The following is a 10,754-nucleotide window of genomic DNA, read 5'->3' as shown; positions in this document are numbered from 1 at the left end:
TCAGCTCTCACCTCCAATCACATGGCTCTCCTGGGGTCATGTGACTGCCTCATCAAGGCTGGCCTGCACCTGCTGGCTGCTCTTAGCCCTTAAAGTGGCAGGCACCAAAGGTGCTCTGCCACAAACTTTTAGTGCCAAAGACAACAGCATGAGTGTGGTTTACAATGCAGGTTTTCAAATGTATTTAAGCAGGTGGCCTTCTAAATCATTCCACTATCACATGTCTGTTTTGATTTTTAAAAGTTTACCACTATGGCTAAAATCAACATTAATGCAATACATGGTTCAGGACCTAGAAAGCATTCTTCAGGACATGTATTATGAAAACACAAATTTTTCTTCTACAGATTCTGTGGAAAGGGAAAGTATCAAGAATATTCATCGTCTGGAATGTTCTCAGTAGAAGTGCCTATACTGCTTTCTTAAAATCTCTTTAAAGTTTTCAAACACAGAAGAAAGCAAACACCATATGACTAAAGTGACCTGGCATATAGCATAAATAGTGAAAAAAATTAAACAATAGTCATGATGAATAATTCATCCATATGGCTATTTGATTATTCAATAGACCATTTTCCTGCACATTTTAAAAAGGAAAGTAACATTTCTAAACATTTCCTGTGATTTTTTTTAATGTTTAATGGCATTTTTCAAAATGTATTTTAATTATAAAAAATGTTTTTAGTAAAAAAAGTCTATTTTCATCACAGGTCAATAAGAGTGCATTGGGCTTTCCTTTTTTTTTTCTTCAATGATACAAGTGTTTTCTGAAGAATGAATTTTAGATGACTTAAATATAATCAAACATAGAATTGTTTCTCCACATGTACTTTCTTTAAAGAAACTGCTTGTTTCTGGTAAAAACACTTCCACTGTGAAGTGGGGGATAGGTTTGACAAAGTCTGTTTAAGAATGACCTATAGCCGGGTTCATTAATGTAAACCACTTATCAAATAATTGCAACCAATGAAAATACAAACCTGTTACAGATAATTGAGAAATAGAAAAAAAGTGTTTCAATTTTTCATCTAAATTGATTGCAGAGCATTTTGTGAAAAGCACCTGTCCACAGTTCTTAATTTGCACTTTAATGGACTGATTTCACTTTTAAAGTTTGAGGGCCCAGGTGCTTGATGGGGTATCTGCAAAAGCTGGGTGATCTGTTCACTCTATAACATGTACAGTTTCACTCTCCTCCTGCTTGAACCAACAACAACAACAACAAAATACCAACACCCACAAACTTTTCCTTTGGCTGCTCCTGTGGTTCCTCCAGCATGACTACTCATACCACACCCTATATCTTCTGTTTCCAAAGAATCCCTCCAAATTTCCTTATGGCCTGAGTCAGGAGAACCAATATAGTCCGTTTCCAATACGGTCAACACCTGCTAATGATATAGGTTGTTTCAATCAAACACTCCCAAACTGTTCCAAGACTTTATGTCCTGACTTTTGTGTTGTTTAAAAGCAAAGTAGAATGTTGGATTATGTGTGTTTGCTTTTTGGTGTGGTTTGTGATGTGTCTGGTAATGGGCACATGGATGAGGTATGAAGGGTCATGGAATATCAACCTCTTCTTCAGAGATTCTGATGGTATGTGCTGTCAGTGGGAATATCATAGGTCTCTAGAAGGTTAATCCTGTTCCCAAGAATAGAAACTGGAGATCAGAGTGGAGAATATCCTCCATATGACCATTTTAAGCACCACTGCGAAGCACCTCAGGAATGAAATTTCGTGATGATTCTGCAGGGGATTTTTGCAAGACTCGTTTAAAAATGGTTAAAGATGACAGCTGGAAATGATGGATAAGAGTCCTGAGAATGCCCTTCTGCCTTACCCTAGTGAAGGTTTATCAGGTGGGTGTCTCACTGCCTTCTGTTCTTCTCACTTGGACTCATTAACCTTTGGAGACGGAAAAACCCATTTAATCCATCTTGCTGGGTACCACTTTAGGAGTGCTCCCAGCAGTACTTTTTCAGTATTTTGTCAAGTCAGGTTACTACATTTATCATCATTTGAAAAGCTGTCATGAAATGCTCAAAGAAAGGATACAGAAGAAACAATGGCTTAGTTCTCACATGAAGATTTGGCCTCATTCCCAGGCACGAGGCCAATGGTCAGAGATTCATTTCTGTGGCAATCTAGCCCTGTTCAGTGTTTGTTTTCTTCCTCTTTCCTATCCCCCTAATATATCACCTCATAGGAAGTATAGGGGGGAATCTGGTGTGACTCCAGATCAAGCAAAGTTAGACAATGCCTTCAGTGCCATGGAGCCTGCAGCTGAGTCAGTTTGTGGTAGGGTATCGCTGTGGGGCTCTGAATACTACCCAGGAGTCAAAATTCAGAACATATGGAAATCCAGCAGATGATATACCCTCCTGGGATGAAAGGAATGAAGTGTCTGCTTAATCACATGGACTCTTACAAAAAGCAAAATAAAAAAGTTGTTTGTGTGTCCAGAGAGATTTGAGATCAGTCTACACTGAAAGGATCCTGCTGAAGAGAGAGAGATGTTATGGTAACTCTTCTGTTGGGTGAGTCTGCTCTGATTTATCTGAGTTCTCTTTCACTTGTGTGGGGAATAGGGGCTGGGGAAAGCAAAATTCCTGGAGTGGAAGAAGCTGGTGTGTGTATGTGTGTATAAAACCACAATGGAAACTTCCTTGTTTTGCCTCAGAGCCAGCTTTTTGTTAATCACTGGCTGATCCTTGCTGGACAAGTCTGTCCAGATTACAAGAGTGTATGTTTTCATGCCAGAGATTCTATATACCAGTAAGTGTATCTGTCAGGTTGTAGGGGTGTGTATATGAGACAGAGAGCGAGAGAGAGACAGCCTGAGGGAGATGATATTACTGAAGCATGGCACAAAAGATGTGTGCATCAGAGACTGTGTATCCAAGTATGATTGTTGTGCATTTTAGTGTGTGACTGGGTCCTTGTCACATTGCACTTTGGTACTGAGAGATCAGCTGAATTATACGCTAGATAGGTGGCTAAATTTTGCTCTGCTTCACCAATGTAAATTTGTCATGAGTCTTTTGAGTTTAAAGTTGTGCCAGCACAAACATTTTTCCCAAGCCAACAAACTGGGTACAAACTGTGTATGCAGCAGGCTAACCCTATGGACCAATTACATTAACATATTTGTAAGTCTGGAGTGAAACCATTAATGGAGATAGTGATGTCAGCATAAAGGTGTCTTTATACTGAGATAGTTTCTTTCGTTTACTGTATGGAAATTGCTATCCCAGTACAAAAGCATTGGGATAGGGTGTCACAATGGATCCCCCTCTTCAAAGAACACAAGCAGTGCTGTGCAGGGTGGCCCAGCCACTTGACCCCTGACCCAGGTGAGGATGGGCAAAGAGGAGAAACAGGCCACTCCAACCTCATCAGATGAGTGGTTGGCTAGAGAGAGGACAGAAAACACACCTCTTGCTTGCTGCTGCCAGGTCTCTTCAGATTAGAGAATGAAATAGTTATTCAAGCAGGGCATGAGTGGAGTATGAGCTCAAGGCTGGAAATAGGCCCAGGGAGCAACTTAAGTGTGTGGCTGTTCTGAATACCCTATGGAAGGTGGTATCTAGATGAAGGGACACCAGAGGGGCACTGCGGTTAATGTGTTTGCTGTTTCAGCTGATAAAAAGGTAAGTGGATGAGTGATTTTTGGGTGAACTCTTCCACAAAGCCTGTAAAAGGGGTCTCCATCTTGGGGCAGAGAATAGAACAGGAACCACCTAGCATCAAGAGGAATTCCACCCACACATACCATTTAACTACACTGACATACAGTGCAAATTTTAAGCTTGGGGAGTCAAATTCATGTGTGATGTAATGTGAAGCCAGTAGAGTTGCACCAAGGATGAATTTGTTGCAAAGAGTCTGAGACAATGCTGTATATCTGAAGGGTGTTTGTATGTGTGTAAGGTTATGACTTTGTGTGTATTGCACACAAGTGACTTCCACGCCATGCCGATGGATGATGACAAAGAGAAATTGCTTGAGTTCTCCACATGGAATAAGAACACTCTCTTTGTCCTGGATATTCCCCATCCGGTGTCCTTCACAGGATCAAAACTCCTGTGCTCAGAATAGCACTAGTCAAATATTTCAAAGGTTACCATTTTCAACTTTAAGGAAAAAACCCAGAAAAAATAGACTAAACTTTCATGAATTTCTTTTCCAAACACTTTAACAACTATTGAGCTGATCAAAATGTGTCTAATTTCACCACATTTAGGATTTTTATAGATGAGAGATTTTTACTTATTCTCTTTCCAAATCACTAAATTTCCCTCATTGTTTTGTCTAGCTCTAGTCTGTGCTACTAGTCAATGCTGTTATCTATGAGTTGCTGGAAGACCATGGAGCTTGGAATACTGTTAATGGGGTGAGTTGATCATATTGACAACATCAATCTCATTTTGCTTCCTTTGAAGGGTTGTTGATGGCCTCAGCTTAGCAGAAAAACTCAACAGCTCAACAGCTGGGCCCCTGGAAAATGAAGGTAGGTGAGGAGTTTGCCTTGCATAGGAACTGCCCAGGGGGAACAGTAGGTAATGCTACTGAGGGAAACACACAATCAGGGCAAAGATGTCATCTCTTGAGCCCACATCTCTTGCAAAATCTCACCTCTTCCCACTAATACTATACACTTCTTTAGAATCGTAAGTATATCCCAGAGGAGCTCCAGCATTATACCTAGCTGGGATTTCAGTGTTGGATTCTCTTTGTTTCCTGGCTCACTGAGGGGAAACCCTTTGAAGAAGTCTTGATCTTACAAGTTTAATAGAGGTTTCCAGAAAACCTGTTCATTGAGAAATGCTGCTGCCTGCTTGTACACTCTGGAATGTCATGGTGAATGAGCTTTTAAAATGTGCATTGATATGTCATGAAAATGCTCAAAAGATCAGAAAGCTAGTGCTTTGGGGTTTTAACTTCTGAAGACCCAGGCAAAAACCTGCTTTAGGTAACTAGTGAACTGTGGACACTAATCACTGCACAACTATTGCACGTTAGTCAATCCAAAATTAGGATACACATTGCTGGAGTTGTCAGAGGCTCTTCTGGTCCACTTTGGCAGAGCTATGTGGCATGTCAGGAACACAATGAATGCAAATACTACAGGTCAGAACTGAGGTGCACTAGCCGTTTCCTGTGATGGCTCAAGGAGTGGGATAGCAGGAGGTTAAAATCTGGCTTCAGGAGTATTCACAGGCAGAGCCAGAGAAGTAGCTCTTGACTGGAAAAGAGAAACCAAAAACAGGAGGGGAAAATCCTGTGTGACAGCAGGTGTGTGGCAAACCCAGGGTTGGAAGGTATGAAGGCCAGTCTGGAATGGGAACAGTTTAGGTTTAAAGCCTTTTTCCTTCCTGATGCCCTTGCACCTTCACATGAGCTAGACAGTTCTGTGCTTTTTGCTTTTCAGATTCAAAGACTGGCCCTGGCACATTCTCTCCTCTTCCAATGTCCAGTCTGGCCCTCTTGGTGAGCAGAATGAATCAGCCTCAACTGGGTAAGAATTTGGGAAGTGTTTGAAGTGGGACCCCTTTGAACTCCTCCATTGCTGCTCCCAAATAATTTGGGGGAGAGGTAACTGTGACATGTTTTTATTCTGTCACTAGAGGGAGCATTCTCCTCAGTTAAAATTGTAACATGGAGAAACTTCTCTGAGGCCCCAACACACATTCACTTAATGGTAGGGATCTGTTCTCTAGTCTTAACAATTGTGCTTCCTGCCATGGCATATGTGCATAGGACAATGTGCAATTTTTGGGATTGGGGATCAGATCTCAGTTGTGCCATTGTTATTTGCGAGTGTACCATGAACCCAGGATCATGATCCTGGGCTCCCTGTGCACCAGCAAGTAGAAAGTTGGTTGGCCAGTGAGCTGGTGCAGTCCTAGGACTAGGGCCACAAAACAGCTGACTATCTATCTCAGCCCTTGGATCATACTGGAGTTGGTTCAAGACTTCAGTGTGTCCCTGAAGCTGGGACTGACAGTCCCAGCTTTGGGACTGCACTGGGACCAGTCCCTCAGAGCCCCACCATGCAGATGGCATCAGGATGCTTGGCGGAGACCCTGCCACACGTTCAATTTAAAGTGCAATGTAAACCAACCACAAAATTATTACACATATTTTGTGAAATAATTCTGTGGCTTATTTCCCATGTTATCACACCCTCAACTGCATGAATATATGGCTGAGTGGCTATTTAAGATGCAATTAACTGGTTAATTGCATCTTAAGTGTAACATCTGCCAAGGACCTGAGATGCATACCATCTTGAAACCCTTCTACTGCATTCTTCATTGGTGCGGGAGAATGAAATCCTCTGATTCATCATGAAATATATGATGTACACTTGTCTGTCTCTCTGGGGTTAGAAAGATAGTTTTGTTTAATGTGCCCATATATGGTTAAGATGCCTTTTGGCAACTCAAAAGGTATGAATTCAATCTTTCTCTGGGCTTGTGCTGAAGACACCTCCCAGTCTACCAAACTGTAAAAGAATGCCTGGCCAATTCAAGCTGGAAGAGGGTCAGTGGTGATCGGATTCGATGATAACTGGATTATTTTCTTGCGTTCCATGTGCTACAGACACTGGTATGGTAGACTTGCCTGGCAGACCATAATTTTATTTGTTTTACCCTTCCAATAGGTTCTGTGCCCTCTGCAAAGCTACAGAATGCTAGAGCTGAGCAAAATTTAAATGAATGATCTGAAGGATGCGCTTGGCTTTGCAACTGTTGTTTTCAAAGAGTCTGTGCAATTCTCAAGCTTATTCAAAACATGCTGATGAAGACATTTCCTAGGAGTATTAGGCCTGAAGAGACTTGGTGAACAGACTGCGGTAACTGTTGCTCATGCTTGGTCAGAAGCCACATGGTTTTGTCTCCCCAGCTGCATGGCGAATGCAGTTACCCAACTCAAAGTGAACTTTGATGTCTGCATATGAATAGGAAGTTTTAAGTTCTCAAGCATAACATTCACTCTTTGCAATCAGAAGCTCAAGCACTCAGATGTTGGCAGCAGATACACAAAACACAATCATACAGAAATTCATTTTCAGATTCCAACAAATATTAAGTCTTCCTTTCCTGCTCTTTGTTTAACAATTGTAATGAATTTGAATCATTACTCTTTGTTTAACAATTGTAATGAATTTGAATCATTAGCAACCCATGTTGGATTGGCACTAGTCACTTAGCATATGAGGGCACGTCCACACATGCAGGCATGTGTGCTTGCAGCAGCTCAAATAGAAGTGGGGCAAATTTGAGCCAGGGCTTTTTGCTTCAGTGCACGTTCCTGGACATGCACTTTGGTGTGGGGCAAATTGTGTCACTTGCGGCAAAATAACTCTGCCTGGCTCCTCCCAGATCTGCAGCCAGGGGGAGTTAGAGACTGGGGTCAGCACCTGTACTGGCCCCAGCAGTATAAAAACCTGCCCTGTGCTTCTGGAGCATCTGGGGCCCAGCCAGTTGGTACCTGGGGACACTACCCACTACCCCTTGTGCCAGCTGGACTGCTGAAGCAACCCTGAATGTTCCCTACACACTTTACCCACTGCAGTAGTCTGGCAGTGGGGGCTGCTGCCTAGCTGTGACCTGCTGCCACCTGCAACAGCATGTGGCCTCAAGGCTGCATGCCTGCCAGACCCAGATGGGGACTGCATGGCCATTAGAGGCATCTGCACCTCTGGGAAAGCTGCCAGTAGGCTGTGTCTGTACAGTTGGCCCTTGTTTGACACTGCTGCCATGTGTGCCACTGCCCAGCCATCTGGGCAGCTAACGCCCGGAAGATTTTCAAAGTGTGGTGGCCTGCTTTGAACTGTCAAAGCATGTCCTGGCCCCAAGCAGCCAGGAGGTCAGCCACCACCAGCTGAGTCCTGGGTGCCAGCTCTGAGCAGGCTCCTTGCCTGGGTCCTGCCACTTGCCTCACTAGCAGGAATTCTAGTGTTCTCTATTTAAAAACTGGAATTCCCAAAGTCACTTTTTAAAATACCCCAACATCCATGTTCTTCCACAAGTAAATAAAAGACCACTATATATATATATATATATATATATATATATATATACATACACATAGAGAGAGAGAGAGAGAAATCAAATCAGTTAGGCAATGTTTTATTGATATATTTACAATTTTAAAGCAATTTGGAAACATACCAGTCATAAGTCATAATTTGGAAGCCTACCAGCCTCTATCATTATAATAAAATAAATTTTAATAGCTATACAGTTTGGCATTGACTTTTGGCTTTTTTTTCATAGAAAAATCAGACCTGCCCCTACCCACTTCGGTCACCAGGATGTGCAGTGCTGAGCAGCACTGATATGCCAGTGCCCTGCCCCTGCCCCTTGCCTTTCACTCCCAACCCACAGCCTTCCCCCCCCACCTCAGTCCCCTCACTCCTAACCCACAGGGCCAGGTATGTGGGTGAGGGATTTGTGGGGGTGGCTTGGGGGTTTATGGGTGGATTATAGGGGGACTATGGGTGTGGGGGGAGACATATAGGGGGGCTGCTCAGAAGGGGTGAGTCCCCTGCCCCCCCAATGGGTGCAGCCCCCTCCCGGCACAGCTCATGGATTGCCCCCCCCCACCCACAAGGCCACAGCTCTCCAACAGGGGCCACAGTCCCCCAACAGGGGCTACAGCAAATTAACAGGGGCCAAAGCCCCAACATGGGCCAAAGCCCCCTAACAGAGGCTACAGCCCCCCAAACAGGGGCCCACAGCCCCTCACCAGGGGCCAAAGTCCCTCAACAGGGGCCATATCCCCCCCCCCACAGGGCCAGTGTGCCCCCCCCTCTCGCCTCCCCGCCTGGCCCTGCCCCCACTTGCCCCCCGCCGCTTGCTCCTCTAAATTGCCACCCCCACCTGGCCCTACCCCTGATTGGCCCCCCTGCTCATCCCCCACCCCCCGATCACTACCCCACCCAGCACCAGCATCCCTGCACTTCAAAAAACAAAACAAGAAATCTCCTGCACTCACTGGCTGCAGCAGCAGCTGTGGGGGCCACTCATGGGCTCATGGCACAGCACCCCCCCTTGTGGTGGGGGACAGCAGGGACTGACCTCATCTGCCTGGCACCCGCATTGCCGCTGCTGCATCACGTGTGTGGAGCGCAGGTCAGCAAGCTCAGCTGGGGCCACTGTGGCTGTTACCTGGAACCTGGTACTGCTCAGACTGAGTGGCTCCAGATGCCTGACAGCGTGGAGCCACGTGGCACCCTGCCCAGCCATACTGCATCCATGCGATGCAGCAGCACAGCCCCATGGCCCCTGCTTCCCCCCGCCGTGGGAGCTGTGCCATGAGAGCCCAAGCAGCCCCAGTGGCTGCTGCTACACCCAGTGAGTATGAGGGGTTTTTTTTTAGTACGGGAACACTGGTGCCAGGTGGGGCAGTGATTGGGGGTGGGGGGAAATTGGGGGAGAGAGTGGGTGGGGGGACAGTTGGGAGCAGGGCCAGGCAGGTGGTAATGGGGGGGGTAATCAGGGACGGGGGGCAATTGGGGGAGCAAATGGGTGTGTGATCGGGGGTGGGGCCAGGTGAGGGGGGCAATCAGGGGAAGCGATCAGGGTTTGGAGCCAGGCGGGGGGGGGGGGGTGGGGGGGTGGAAGACCCACTCCTCAAAAGGTACCCCCCCATGGTTCCCCCTTTCTCGAGCCCCCCTGCCCAGCCCCAATTTACCTGGCTTGGAGCCAGGTTGAGATCCCTGCAGCTTGCACGGCTGCTTGCCCTGCATGGGCAGGCAGTGTGCTTCAGCACAGAGGCAAGGGCCAGCCATAAAGATGCCCTGGCTGGCTACCAGTGTGTCTCTCTGGAGAAATGAGCCTCCAGTTGCCTCAAGGCATGGCCCGGGACTGTGCCTTGCCCTGTTGTTTCACAGTGCATTTTGTGGGGGGAGGAGGTTTGACCCCTGGATGTCCAGGGGTCTAATTTTGCCCCTGTGCTGCAAATTTGCAGTGTGGGGAACATTTTTTGGTTCCCGCATGTACATCTTGCAGCATCTCAAAGGGGTTTGAGATGCTGCAAGAGGCACGTGTGTGCTCATGTGGATGTGCCCTGAATGTGTAAACCTCTTTTGGATACATAAAATATAAATGAGGCAGTGGATGGTGAATAGGGAATGGGTATCTCTCAGTGGATTATTTGACGAATTCTTGCTACCTTTCGTCCAGGTCAAATACAGCTGCCTATATCAACCAGTGGATTATAAACACAGTGAGCTGGGAATGAGGGTACAGCTCCATGCTAAGCCAGCTTTAAGTGCTTCCCACTCTTTAAGAGTAGAAGAGTTGCTTTTATGGGAAAATGGTGCCATCCTAAACCCTGACTAAACTTGCGCATCCCCAGAGAACTCCTAAGAAGGGCTTCATGCACATTCCTTTACTTTCAAATCCAGTCCATTGTAGCCTGGCGAAGGGTTCCACCTTTTTCATTTTTTTGAAATAGATCCATGATTTTTGATAACTCCAGATTATGGCACATTCCTTTGTGTCTCCAAATATAGCCAGGCTGCACACAAGTGAACTTTGTAACTTGGACCCACCTCCAGTCCTGAGGAGGACACTGCTGCGCCACAGGGCTGAAAATTGCTAGAGATCAGTAAACTGATACCAAACATGCACACTACTGTAGAATGAATGAACAAACCAGTCTTCTAACCAGCCAACCAAAAAAAAGTGCTGAGTGTGTAATCTTTAAGAAAAGAGATCCATGCGAGCCACTAACGACT

The 10,754-nt window shown here is 45.6% G+C and overlaps 1 long non-coding RNA gene across 1 annotated transcript; it reads left to right on the top strand.

The window, feature by feature from the left end:
• Positions 1-655: 655 nt before the first annotated feature.
• Positions 656-8,234, top strand: LOC109281880 (uncharacterized). The gene is made up of 3 exons (XR_002088660.2): positions 656-4,511; positions 5,433-5,519; positions 6,669-8,234. It is a non-coding gene; the product is annotated as an uncharacterized LOC109281880 (long non-coding RNA).
• The last annotated feature ends 2,520 nt before the right edge of the window (positions 8,235-10,754 follow it).

The sequence above is a fragment of the Alligator mississippiensis genome, chromosome 4 (assembly GCF_030867095.1).
Source record: "Alligator mississippiensis isolate rAllMis1 chromosome 4, rAllMis1, whole genome shotgun sequence".
Taxonomy (NCBI): Eukaryota; Metazoa; Chordata; order Crocodylia; family Alligatoridae; genus Alligator; species Alligator mississippiensis.
Note: the sequence above shows the minus strand (reverse complement) of the source record. Positions and strands in the feature narration are given on the sequence as shown.